The 13,646-nt window shown below is 45.1% G+C and overlaps 1 protein-coding gene across 2 annotated transcripts in view; it reads right to left on the bottom strand.

Moving 5' to 3' along the window:
* ACADSB (acyl-CoA dehydrogenase short/branched chain) overlaps positions 1-13,646 on the bottom strand; it is a 40,801-nt gene that overhangs the window by 26,978 nt on the left and 177 nt on the right. The gene's annotated exons all lie outside the window — the stretch shown is intronic.

Here is a 13,646-nt window from a genome sequence, read left to right as displayed (position 1 = left end):
ATTTTCTCCCCTGTTAATCTGTCTTTTATGACAAAGGGATCTGAGCCAAGAACGTAGGAGGGTATAGTGCAGAATATTTTTTCCTCCCCTATAAGTCAACAGAATACTGTAGAGCACTTAAAGTGAACTGGGGAGCTGCATATATCAACACGGAGAAACCTTGAAAATATAATATTGAGTTAACAAAGCAATTTGCAAAAGGATTTGTTTGGGATGATAGCATTTATGGATACTTTAAAAACATACCAAATGATAGTATATATTCTTAGGGAGACACAGAGATGCAGTAAAAGTTTAAAAACATGTACAAGAAGCACACGCCACAGAGTCAGGATTATGGTTCCCTCTGCAGGAGGAGTGGAAGTAGAAGTATGGGCTTTGTGTAAAGTATTTTCTTTTCTTCCTTCCTTCCTTTGATTTTATTTACTTATTTGACCCTGAGCACAAGCAGGGGGAGCAGCAGAGGGAGAGGGGGAAGCAGCCTCTTCTCCTAGCAGAGAGCCTGATGCGGGGCTGGATCCCTGGATCCCAGGACCCCAGGACCATGACATGAGCCGAAGGCAGACGCTTAACCGACTGAGCCACCTAAGCACCCCACGTGTTTTGCTTCTTAAATACAGAACGAAACAAAACAAAAAACCCCAAAACTGTAGCAAAGGTAGGTTGCCAGTTATATTGTTCCCTGCATTTTTTTGTATATTAGAAATATTTTCTAAGAATATTTAATGTTTTGCCTTTCTAAAAGTATGTGTCATTGCCCAAATCGTGTCTGCTCTGGATTTCCGAAGTAGGCTCGCCTTTAAAATGCCAGGTATAGGTTTTAGATAGGTGCTCAGCATCACACCGCGGAACAACTTTATGGATTTCTTAAGAACCTAACTGTCAAAAACAGTTACATGTAATTAAACTAAAAAAATGGTTTATTCTGGGAACGTTTACCAACTCTATTAAGATCTTGGAAACAAGTATGTTTAAATCAGGGGTTGCCACTCTTGGTAACTTGGGGCAGCTTCCAGCAAAAGGGAGAGAGTACAGCCCTACCAACTAAGACCCTGATTTAAGAGACCCAAAATGAAGCCTGGGTTTCTGTATTTCTAAAAAGCTTCCCTGGATGATTCTGAGTCATAGCCTGGGCTGGAACCTGGCTTACATGCATGACTTGGAGAGTAAAAACTCAACCCCTCTTGCAGCTAACTTTCAAAAGCTCAACCATTTCCTTGTCTGTAGTCATGACTCATGAATGTGCCTCCCTGCTTCCCCCTCCCCTCCCCACTCTTCCCCCAAAGTGTCTGGCTTTAAAATTTCTTTGTGTTAAACAAGTAACGAGGTTCAAAAAAACTGTGCCAATCCCAAAGCCGTTGTGCCATCCCGATCCGGCCCACTTCTCAACTTCCCGCACAGGTGACCACTTGATTAGCTTATTACCTTTGTCACGTTCTTTATATACAAATCTAAGCAAACAGAAATACATTTCCTTATTTTCCTCCTTGTCCTCTGTGAAAGGAAGCAGCTGGGTGGCTCAGTGGATTAAGCCTCTGCCTTCGGCTCAGGTCATGATCTCAGGGTCCTGAAATCGAGCCCCGCATTGGGCTCTCTGCTCGGCAGGGAGCCTGCTTCCCCCTCTCCCTCTCTGCCTGCCTCTCTGCCTGCTTGTGATCTCTCTCTCTCTCTCTCTCTCTGTCAAATAAATAAACAAAACATTTAAAAAAAATAATTTCATTATAAATAATGCTGCAACACGGGGGGCCTTCGTGTCACTGTGTCAGCGCATGTCTCAGTTGTGGACAAGGTTACACAAATCTAAAGGCAACAGAACACGGCAGATCTATACACACCTAGATGGAGTATGTGTGTATATTTATACACACATAATAGATTTCTTGGAAAGAAAACTTTTCCTTTACCTACAGGAAGGGTGGGCGGGGTGGGTGGGAGGGGCAGCTGGGCACTGACAAGAAACAGATTAACAGGAGAAAAGATAGTTTCTTCATCTAAAATCTGTTTTCCAGAGGCTTCAGTTTAGACAGCGTTCCTCGCAACTGCTCAGATGCTTTTCAAGTTCACAATAATAATTTCTGCACCACTTAGGTGGGCTAATTCCTTCAGCCTGTGATACTCATTTCCAGTTCTGGTAACTGCTGTGAAAAGGTAACCACGGGTGGCAGAAGGGTGCTGATCCCATCTGATCTGATTGATGGTGGGTGGTTCTCTCCTTCCAATTGATGTGACTTCCTGGCACCTCATTACGAATTTCAAAATAAGCTTCTGAGAATTCAAAGAACTGCTTCAGTGAGAGACCTCTGACCTGTATGATTTCACTCCCTGGGAACTCTGCCTGTGGCACACACTGGAAGTGGGAATTCTATTTTAGAGAGCATGAATGGAATTCAAAATTCGGATTAAGTGGGGCGCCTGGGTGGCTCAGTGGGTTAGGGCCTCTGCCTTCGCCTCAGATCATGATCCCAGGGTCCTGGGATCGAGCCCCGCATCAGGCTTCCTGCTCACCAGGGAGCCTGCTTCCTCCTCTCTCTCTGCCTACCTCTCTGCCTACCTCTCTGCCTACGTGTGATCTCTTGTCTGTCAAATAAATAAAATCTTTAAAAAAAAAAATTCAGATTAAGTGTTCCCAGGTTGTCGTTGGCAGCAGTGAAACCACACTTACTCCCACTGATAAGTGTGAAAGGGTGCCCACTTCTCTAGGGCCTGGCCAGCAGAGCACATTGCTCAACTTTTGGACTTCTGTGTCCATCTAACAGAGGAGAACTGTATCGCAGTGTTCCCATACTGTATTTCTCCTATGAGTTTGCACATCTTTTCATATGTTTAAGAACCATTTGTCGTTCTTTTTCTATTTACGGTTTATTCATGTCCTTTGCCCATTTTCCTATTCGGTTGTTTTTTCTTCCCTGATTTCCAGGAGTAGGAAATTAATTTTTTAAAACCGGTTTGCCATTTGTCTTCTGACTTCGCTTATACTTGTTTTGTGTTGTCATGCAGAAGTCTGTGATTTTTCTGTTGTCAAAATTCTTACTCTTTTTTTGGGAGATGACACCCAGCTTTTAATGAGGATAACATTCCTCACCGTAAGCTAAGAAAGGGATCTGCCCTTGCTTATTTTTAGTATTTTATACATTTAATTTTCTAATTTAATAGGCATTTAACACTGGCTAATGACAACAGTTGCATGAATAGATTTCATTTTTTTTCTAAGTACTCCCCCGCTTTTATTTAGAGTGAGCTCTATGCCCAGTGTGGGGCTGGAACCCAGGATCCTGAGATCAAGAGTGGCGTGCTCCAGTGTCTGAGCCAGCCAGGCACCCCCTAAGTCCTTTTTGATTTCCAAGTCCATAAAAATCATATAATGATTCTACAGCGAGATAAAGTGCTCACCCTTGGTAGACAGACCTTGATGGTATTTTTCATGTCCTTTTGCACTATTAAGAAACAAGTGTTTTTAACCAAGTAAATCTGAAGATCTAACTGGCTTTGCCCAGCAATCATGAATGGGCAGCATCCCATCTAGCAAGCAGAGGGGAGAGCCACCGAGCTAAACAACAGGAAGGTTTTCAAGGCAGAGAAGACATTAAAAAAAGAAGAAAGTGGGACGCCTGGGTGGCTCAGTTGGTTGGACGACTGCCTTCGGCTCAGGTCATGATCCTGGAGTCCCGGGATCGAGTCCCGCATCGGGCTCCCAGCTCCACGGGGAGTCTGCTTCTCTCTCTGACCTTCTCCTCGCTCATGCTCTCTCTCAAATAAATAAATAAAATCTTAAAAAAAAAAAAAAAAAAGAAGAAAGTAATTTGTTATCAAGGAATGCACTGTTTAGGCAAGGCTGCCCTCCCTCCTAAGGGGAGCTGAAGGGGTCTCTCAGTACCTTTCCTAGTTGGACCAGGAAATTCCAAGTTGACCCATTAAAGGTTACATTCTTGGGGAAACAATTAAGTTAGGTGTTAACTCTTGGTCCCCCCCCTTGGGGCCCTTAACCTAAACCATACCATTTTGGGCCTCCGGTTTTCTCTTTCACAGTACTGATTCAACTTTATAGACCCAGAAAAGATAAAATAATATTATTTTATGATGTAATTAAATATGTATAATCCATTAAAAAAGGATCTTTTCACCGTCAACAACCAGAATCCCTCTCCTTCTGATCCTGCTGGAAACTAAAAAACATTTTAAGAGCAAATCAACACAGTGAGAGATGATCAGATTGGTTAAAATAAAAAAAGTCATAGTGACATTGCCAACCAATGGCAAGAATGAGGCAGAAGTAGCTCTCACACGCCACGGCCACCGGGCACAGGAGACAGGACTGCCTGGAAACCTGGCCAGCAGTTTCACACAACTGTGCACTTCCCGTGTGTCCCTGCATTCCTGAGTACTCACTCAGAGAAATGAGCACTGCAAGTTTGAAGAAAAGCCTGCGCACAGATGTGCAGAGCAGCTTTACTGCTCAGAGCCGAACACTGGAAACAACCCAACTATGTCTTGCGAAGTGAACAGTGACACACAGACAGTGTATGGCTCATGGTGGGGAATCCACTTGGAACCCCAGGGTTGGCAGAAAGGTTGGTTTTAACCTGAAGACATCTGAGATTAACAGATGCAGAAAAAAAGTCTTCTTGGAGTATCCTTCATCTGTCTAAAAGCAGTAGGTTTTGGGAAAGGAGGCTGCCAGAAATCCCTTCTTGGGGGGGTTCATAGAAAGAGTACCAACACCTGTATAGACAAATATTACCAACAACTTTATCTCCTGCCTGCCCTCCTAAAAATCATGTCTTTCCTAAAAGAAACCTTTTTGTTTTTCCCTTTGAGTCCATTTTTTGCCACTTCCCTTGTCCCTACCAAGGAATGGAAGCCTTTAATCTCAACGTTTGGAAGAGCCAGCTCCTTTTGTTGGGTCCCCCATACAGATGAAATAAACCTTTTCCTTGAGTTAATGTTTATTGTCAGCCTAATTTCCAGACTCCAGCTCCTGAACCCAACAGGGCAGAAGAGATTTTCCTCCTCTAAAGGGGAATATTGCGCAGCAATAAAAGGAACAAACTATTTAGTCGGGAAACAACTTGTTGGCATCTCAGGAGAATCCTGCTGAATGTACAAAGCTAGTCCCAAAGGTTACAGAGCTATGATTTCACTTATCCGACATTCTTTTTATTTTTTAATTATTTTTTAAAGATTTTTGTTCATTTGACAGAGACAAGTAGGCAGAGAGGCAAGCAGAGAGAGAGGGAAGCAGGCTCCCCGGTAAGCAGAGAGCCCATGTGAGGCTCCATCCCAGGATCCTGGGATCACGACCTGAGCCCTGAGCCGAAGGCAGAGGCTTTAACACACTGAGCCACCCAGGCGCCCCATTATCCAACATTCTTGAGATGATAAAATTATACAGAAGGAGAACAGAAGCACTAGGTCACCAGGCTCAGGGACGTCATGCAGTTCAACAAGGGGAATGCAGGGATGTTTGTGAAGCTGGGAATGTCCTCTGGCTTGATTGTGGATGTGGATACATAATCACACACGTGGGGAAACCTCACAGGACTAAATATATACATTTATAGGTGAAGCTGCAGGTTCCTGAGTAAGTCTGATGGATGGTCTCAACGTTAGTGTCCTGGCTGTGTAACTGTCCTGGAGTTTTTGTAAGATGATACCACTAGCAGACTGGCTGAAGAGTATGCAGGATTCTCTTTGTGTTGCTTCTGACAGCTGCATGAGAGTTTATGATTACCTACTGAAAATAAAGTCTTAAAAAATTCTATCGCCACTCCCCCCAAATTAAGTTAAACAGGCTGCTTTAAAATTAGAGAAACCAGGAGCACCTGGGTGGCTCAGTGGGTTAAGCCTCTGCCTTCTGCCCAGGCCATGATCCCAGGGTCCCGGGATCAAGCCCCTCATCGGGCTCTCTGCTTGGCGGGGAGCCTGCTTCCTCTTCTCTCTCTGCCTGCCTCTCTGCCTACTTGTGATCTCTGTCTGTCAAATAAATAAATAAATAAAAATCTTAAAATTAGTGAAACCAAATGTCATAGCTTTACATTACAGAAATTCATATGGCTTATGAGAATTTTGTCAACAATTTAGAAGAATGAATAAAAAGCTAAACATCACATCTCTTAAAATTTGCACCTGTTTCTAAAACATATAAATTTAAGACATATTCCAGCAGGAAGTAGTAGTGAAGAGGGGAAGGTCCCTTTCGCCAAGATTTTACATGGTAAGAACAAGGCGGGGCGCCTGGGTCAGTTAAGCATCTGCCTCTGGCTCAGGTGGGACCGAGTCCCACATGAGGCTCCCTGCTCAGTGGGGAGCCTGCTTCTCCCTCCGCCAGCTGCTCCCCCTGCTTGTGCACACGCATGCTCTCTCTCCCTGACCAGTAAATAAATAAAACCTTTTAAAAAGTGAATAAATACAAGGCAAGGTTAAATGCTGATGTGCTTAATTATGCTCACTGCTTGTTATTGCTATAGCTTAATTAACCTAATCAAAATGAAAACAGTGATTTTTGCACTGTTTTTATGCTCCTTGCAGTATGAAGATCACTTTAGTATATAAATAGTTTTGCAGGTTTACTGGACAGTATTTAACAGAGAACTTGTAACTGACACAGGGCCCTTTTACGTAATCAGCTGGCCACATTTTTCTTCTACTGCCTCGGGCTCTGTGGTAGGAGGAGGCAGGGCCCTGCAAAGTTGGCTAGTCTTCTGTACAGCAAGGGGAGGAGAGGCAGTGGGGGCGGTAAGGAGATTTGCTTTTTAATGCTGCGGTATTGACCATGGCTTCTGGGTTCTTCCGTAGACTTGATGACGCAATGTTTCTTCCCCACTTTCTCTCTTTCTTTCTTTTTTATTATTTTTAAAGATTTTATTTATTTATTTGACAGACAGAGATCACAAGTAGGCAGAGAGACAAGCACAGAGAGAGGAGGAAGCAGAGAGCCCGATGCAGGGCTTGATCCCAGGACCCTGGGATCATGACCTGAGCCTAAGGCAGAGGCTTTAACACCCACTAAACCACCCAGGCGCCCCATCTTCCCCACTTTCTAAAGGAGGATTCTCATCTTTTAGACAGATCTCTTACTGAATTCTAACTAAATCCAGGATATCCATTTTAAGATCTCATTTAAGTACTGCATATCCCACTTCAAATTTTAAGTGGATCCTTTCTCTGCTTTCCTATCCTTGAGCCAAAACTTCTCCACCAGAACAGAACCCCTCTGACCTCTGCTTGCTTTCTCCATAACCAGTAGCTTCTGTGCTAGGAGTTCTCTGGAGCTATTAAAAAGGCAGTCCTTCCCTTCCACCAGTCTGGGGCTCCTCCTTCCAGTATCTACTGGTTCGGAACAATGCCACCACTTTCTAGGAGAAGAATACACAGAGATGGTTGGTCTTAGGAGAGAACAAAATAAAGCAAGATGGGGCCCAGGGCCAGGGCATCAGCACAGAGAAAACCTGTCCGCCTTCATATGGCCCTGGCCAGGTCAGCAACTCTCTTTCCAAAACTATCCCTATTTCTAAAGAAAACTTACAAGATGAAGTTTTTAATGAACTTAAAACATTTTTCTTTAAAGTAGGCTCCATAGAGGGGGCCTGAACCTACCACCCTGAGCTAAAATCAAGAGTCCGATGCTCAATGAACTGCACCACCCAGGTGCCCTTTAAAACAATTTTTAATTGTGCAATTAACTTGGATCCAGCACCTTACCAGGTATGGGAACTGCCTTCCTTTGCGGGTAAACCAGGTTAGCAGCAGAGAGAGCAGTTAATACAGAAGTCAAGAGACCTGAGGTTCCAGACACAGAGTTGCACACCTAAATGCCTGTAGGGGCTGGTGGACACTGAAAGGAATGACCGGAGCTTAAGAACCTGAAGCGGTTCTCTCTCCTTAAACAGACTCAGTTCACACCCTGCCTCAATGGACATTCCAGCATCTCCGAAGGCTAGCCCTGGGTTCCTCTGCAATTCTGAAAACATCCTGCCCCTGCTCCCTAGGGGTTCTTTTCTTTACTCTAGCTGGCTCAAGTTCTGTTGGTACTTTTGCTCCTACAACTGGACTTAAACATCCTTTTCCTTCTTTTGCTCCAGTTCTGAATAAAGCCTACTCGTCACAAATCCTCCTCTAAGGGACACCCCACAATAATTCTCTTTGCCTTGCTTGTCTTCAACAGTCCCCCCAAATGGTCTGTGATAGACACCAAAGGCTCAGACCTGTAACTCTGGCTCTGATTCTACTAGTTTCCAGATCCCTCTCCTCCTCAGCTTCCAAAGTGCTTCCAGTCCTAAGTTTAACTGACACTTTTAGAAGTCTGGCATCTAAAGCAGAATGAATCATCTTTCATTCTGTTCCCCCTAAACTGTTTTCCTCCAGACGCCCCAATCTTTGCACATCACTCAACTACTCAATTCAGAAAACATGGTGTCCATCTAATTCCTCCATTTCAAGATGATGACCCAATCTTCTCAAGGCTTCCTTTATGAATGCCCCGTTCAGTGGTATCACCTTAGCTGAGGGCCTGTCCCCCAACAGGCGAACTTCTGAAGTGGTCTAAGTGGGATCTAACCTCTCGGGTTTCCTCTGCAAGGTACTGCCCGTTTTATCTGCTGAGACTCTTCGGCCAACAGCAGCTCAGGATCTCAGTGGCTCCTGCTGAGATCTTGAAAACCAATTTCTATGGTCAAGAAACTGGGTGGGGCAAATAGTAGGATGAGGCAGTTTTCTCCCAGGTTATAAGGAGAAGGGCCACAGTTTCCCACCCTTGGAGTACACACGGAGCACAGGTCTATACCAGTGGATCTGATAGCGGCACACTTTTGCCCCGAAGGAACGCTGGCAGTACCTGGAGACAGGCTGAGCTGTGGCAGGGGCCAGGGGTGCCCCACACCCTGGGATGCACAGGGCAGCCTCCCACAACAGAGAACGGTCTGGCCTCAGAGGTCGACAGCGCCCAAATTGAGAACCCCTGGTCTAGCACTTAGGAAAGGAGGAGTCAAAGCCATGTAAGCCCAAGGCAAGTCTGGTGAAAGGATCTTGGAAGAAAGGAGAGAGCATCTTAACCGCTGCCAGAGAAGATCATTAGGATTACTTAAGTCTTCTTGGCACTGGAAAGAAAGAAGGCTGGAAAAGAAGGCCCTATTTGCATTGGAAAAAATGCATTTCTGTACTGATGAGTAATAACGTTATGAATGCTTGTGTTTTAGTAGACAAAGGGTTGTTCTCTGGGACTGTGGATAACCCTGTTGGAGCAACTCTCACTGTTGCAGGAACAAGTATGGACATAACCACGACACGTGATAGAGACTCGTCATTTTAACTCACTCCATCAAACTGCGAACTTACCACACAAGCAGTCTTAGAATAATTATTTCTTAAACTAGTGCTGTATATTGCTACGCTATACCTTGGTGCACACAGCTCCCTTGGCCTATAATCTCCAACCCTCTGCTGCTTTCCCTAAACCTAAGCCATCCCTTCTTTTGACGCTCAGTTCCAGCCCCTCCTTCTATAAGCACATCTGTCCATGCTATTTATGTAACACTGGGAATAAATCAAATCTTCTATAGCCTTAATGGCACTTCTTAACACATATACCTTGTCTCTCCAACTAAAAATGTAATTTCCCTGAGGTCAAAGACCGTGTTGTAAACATACAGACCCCCAACATTAATCAGAGTACTTTGCACAAAGACACCCCACCCCCTCCTCCTGGAGTTACTAGTAATGGACTCTGCGCGTATTAACAGTGAGCGTTTACTGAGTACTTACTAAGCACCAAGGGCCGTTTTAAGCACTTAACATCTAACATCGCCCTAATACTACTTACTGTCCTCCCCACTTTGCAGGAAAAGAAAGAGAAGCAGAACCTCAAGAACCTGTCTTGAGGTTGTCCCGCTATGAGGCAGTGGAGAGGTGCTCTGACTCCAGGGCCTGGATTTACGGCAGGTGAATAATTTCTGCTTATGCACGTACTCAGCTCTCACTGCCCAGATGCCACAGATGTCCAAAAAAGTGCTGTCGGTTTTCTTGAATAACAAAAAGCTGAACAAGATATGTATTTAGTTTAGCAGTTCCAACAGCTCAAAGTCCTTTACAGGATTAACCTAACAAGGAAGTATCGCATCAAGAATATTTTTTAAGAATGACCTTTTGTGGGGCACCTGGGTGGCTCAGTGGGTTAGTCTCTGCCTTCAGCTCAGGTCATGATCCCAGGGTCCTGGGATAGAGACCTGCATAGGGCTCTCTGCTCAGTGGAGAGCTTGCTTTCCCCTCTCTCTGCCTGCCTCTCTGCCTACTTGTGATCTGTCGGTCAAATAAATAAAATAAAAATCCTTAAAAAAAAAAAAAAAAAAGAATGACCTTTTGTGAAGTATCAAGTTGCCTAAAATATTTTGGAACCACGGGGTGACGTCAATTCCCTACAAATTGGGTTACCCAAACATAAGGGACAGGTTTGTTCTGATGTATTTGCAGGGACAACAAAGTCCTTCTGAGAAGGCAAGCGTGGCTGAGTGTCCACGCTGTGACCTTACTGTTGGATGTCAAGGGCACACTGAACACTCACCACCTCCCAGTTCCTCATTGGTGAGATGAAGCCACTACTACCTGTCCAATAGGAAAGAGGGCATCGGGTGCAGGATATAAAATGCTCTCCCTGGCCTACTGTAAATTCTCACTAAATTCTGCCTTTCCATTTATCTTTTTCTTTTAAAAATTTTTATTTGAGAAAGAGTGAGAGACAGCACCAGTCGGGGAGAGGGAGAAGCAGACCCACAGCTAAGCAGGGAGCCCAGGCAGGACTTGATCCCAGGATCATGACCTGAGCGGAAGGCAGACAGTTAACCTATTGAGCTACCCAGGCGCCCCTTTGATCTTTGAGAGGGACCAAAACTGGCCCTACTTCGCAATTCTCTACCCTCCATGCCACCTGCTATGACAGCAATAAACTGAGATCATAGATGATTCTCTACCACCAAAGCTCAAAACCTTCCAAGGCTCTGGACAATCCAAAGGATAAACACCAGCATTCCTTAAAATGCCCCCCTTTTGTTACAGTGTTTTTCCCAATTCTCTTCTCCTAAAATCTAAACCCAGCTCCCAAAGAGCCTCTTTCTCCCCTAATGGTCCTGATCATTGCTCCCTCCTCCGAACCCACAGGCAGACTGTGGACCCCTGGGATTTGTATGTCTTCATAACAGCAGATTTGTTGGATACAGTTCTAACTTCTCCACTAAAAGAGAAATTTCTAAAAGCTAAGTGTTCAGGGTCTTTAGTGTATCTGCCATGGGACATGATGCCTCACGCATGGCAATAATAAAAGCTAACATTAAATGACATCTGATTCTACACCAGGTACTATTTTATTAATTAATTAATTTATTTGACAGAGAGAGAGAGAGATCACAAGTAGGCAGAGAGGCAGGCAGAGAGAGAGGGGGAAGCAGGCTCCCCTGCTGAGCAGAGAGCCTGATGCGGGGCTCGATCCCAGGACTCTGAGATCATGACCTGAGCCGAAGGCAGAGGCTTCACCCACTAAGCCACCCAGGCGCCCCATACATCAGGCACTATTTCTTTTTTTTTTTAAAGATTTTATTTATTTATTTGACAGAGAGAGATCACAAGTAGGCAGAGAGGCAGGCAGAGAGAGAGGAAGGGAAGCAGGCCCCCTGCTGAGCAGAGAGCCCGATGCGGGACTCGATCCCAGGACCCTGAGATCATGACCTGAGCCGAAGGCAGCAGCTTAACCCACTGAGCCACCCAGGCGCCCCGAGGCACTATTTTAAAGGCTTCACATCCCCCTATGGTTAGATGCTATTATTCTCCCCCATTTTATAGATCAAGAAACTAAGATCCACAGAGGTAACCTGTCCAAGATTATACTGCTATGAAGTGACACAGCCTGTGCTCAAACCCATGCAATCTGGCTGCAAAACCACATTCTTAACCACGGTGCTAGCGTCACCATCCCATCAATCACATTAGCTAATTAATGTAAATGAGCTTTAAAAAATATGAAAGACAATAAACCCCAATAAATCCAAACAAAATCCAAAGAAATCCAAACAAAGTCCAAAACAAATCCAAACGAAATAGGTCTCCACTACCTCTAAGGGAGGGAGGCAGTAGTGCATGAAATTTAGCATCAGACTGGAATTGGAACACCAGCTCTTACCACTTTCTAGCTGAGTGACCCTGAGCAAGTCACATGATGTTTTTTTTCAGCATCAGCCTCTGTAGCCAACAGATTAAACTACCACTGTGTGGGATGGTTCATAAGAATTAAGTAAGATCAGGGGTGCCTGGGTGGCCCAGCTGGCTAAAAGTCTGCCTTTGGCTCAGGTCATGATCCCAGGGTCCTGGGTTTGAGCCAGGCATCAGGCTCCCTGCTGAGCCTGCTAAGCTCCCTTTTCCCTTTTCCCCCAGCCCCGCTTGTGCTCTTTCGCTCACTCTCCAATAAATAAATAAAGTCTTGAGAAAAAAAAGAATCAAATGAGATGACACAGGTAGAGCCAAGAACAAATCTGCCACATAGTATGTGGTCAATGAAGGCTGACTCTAAAAGGAGAGTCAAACTGCAAAGCCCTGGGAATTTTCTTTACTAAACTGTTAAAACAAGTATAAAATAGTACTCACAGTGTCATAAAGGCTTATATCTTTGCAGCAATACCCCAATATGACTTTAGTAATTTTCTTAATACCCCAAGCCCGTAAAACAATCAAATAACATTAACTACTCCTAATTAAGCAAACAAGAGTTCTGCCTCTGGGCATAACACTCACTGAAGGAGCACTCTGAAGAGCCTTTAAAGCAAATGGGAAGAATGAAAACGTTTACAATGAAGCAGAAGTCAAGATGACTACGAAGTGCCCCATATCCAAATGTGTGCGCGTTTTCTGGAAAGCATGCCCTAGGACGAAAAGCTGGATAGTGGGAATGCTTAATGTGATGAGAAAACCCTGACGAAGTATCAAAGAATCTACAGTTTGGGCCAGTCCCCAGAGCAGAATTGGGTACAACAGGTGGAATGGTAACCCTGGGAAGCAGGTTTCAGCTCAAGTTCAAGGCAGCGGGGCCGGAATGGGCACCCCTGAACCGCGCAAAGCTCACCCATGGAAGATGCTGGGGCTCCAGTAATGAGATAAAGGGCAGAGGGAATTCTTTAACTGGTCGCTAAGTCTGACTAACTCCGAGGTCCCTTCCTAATGTTGGAGATGGGCCGCACAAGACAGGGAAACGCTCTGCTCAGAAAGAGACCGTGACTGTATTTTAACCATCTTTTCAGTTAAAATTGGGAGTGGGAGTGAAATGTAATAATTGGGGAAACGTGGCAATAGGGAGGTAACATCTCTGCAAAATGCCCCTAAAGATCCTAAACTCCGAGGCTCCCAGGGCCTAGTGGCTCCGATTCCACTCCTGGTGCGTGCTCCCGCAAAGAAGCTTCTAGAATAGCTCCCAGCCCCTTTCTCACCAGCTGCTATTGTCAGCCCTCCTAAGAGAAGCGGAGGCCGGCTCCGCCAGAGGCCTGGAGGGAGATGGGAGTCGCGATCAGCCCCGGGTGAAGGGTCTGAGACCGATCCGGCGTAGAGGAGGCTCCCACCCGGGACGTGCAGCGGGCTCCCCGGTCCCGTTATATGAGAAGCCCCCGCCGCCAGTGCCA

This window comes from Mustela nivalis, assembly GCF_964662115.1.
Source record: "Mustela nivalis genome assembly, chromosome: 2".
Classification (NCBI taxonomy): Eukaryota; Metazoa; Chordata; class Mammalia; order Carnivora; family Mustelidae; genus Mustela; species Mustela nivalis.
This window is presented reverse-complemented; position numbering and strand designations above follow the sequence as displayed.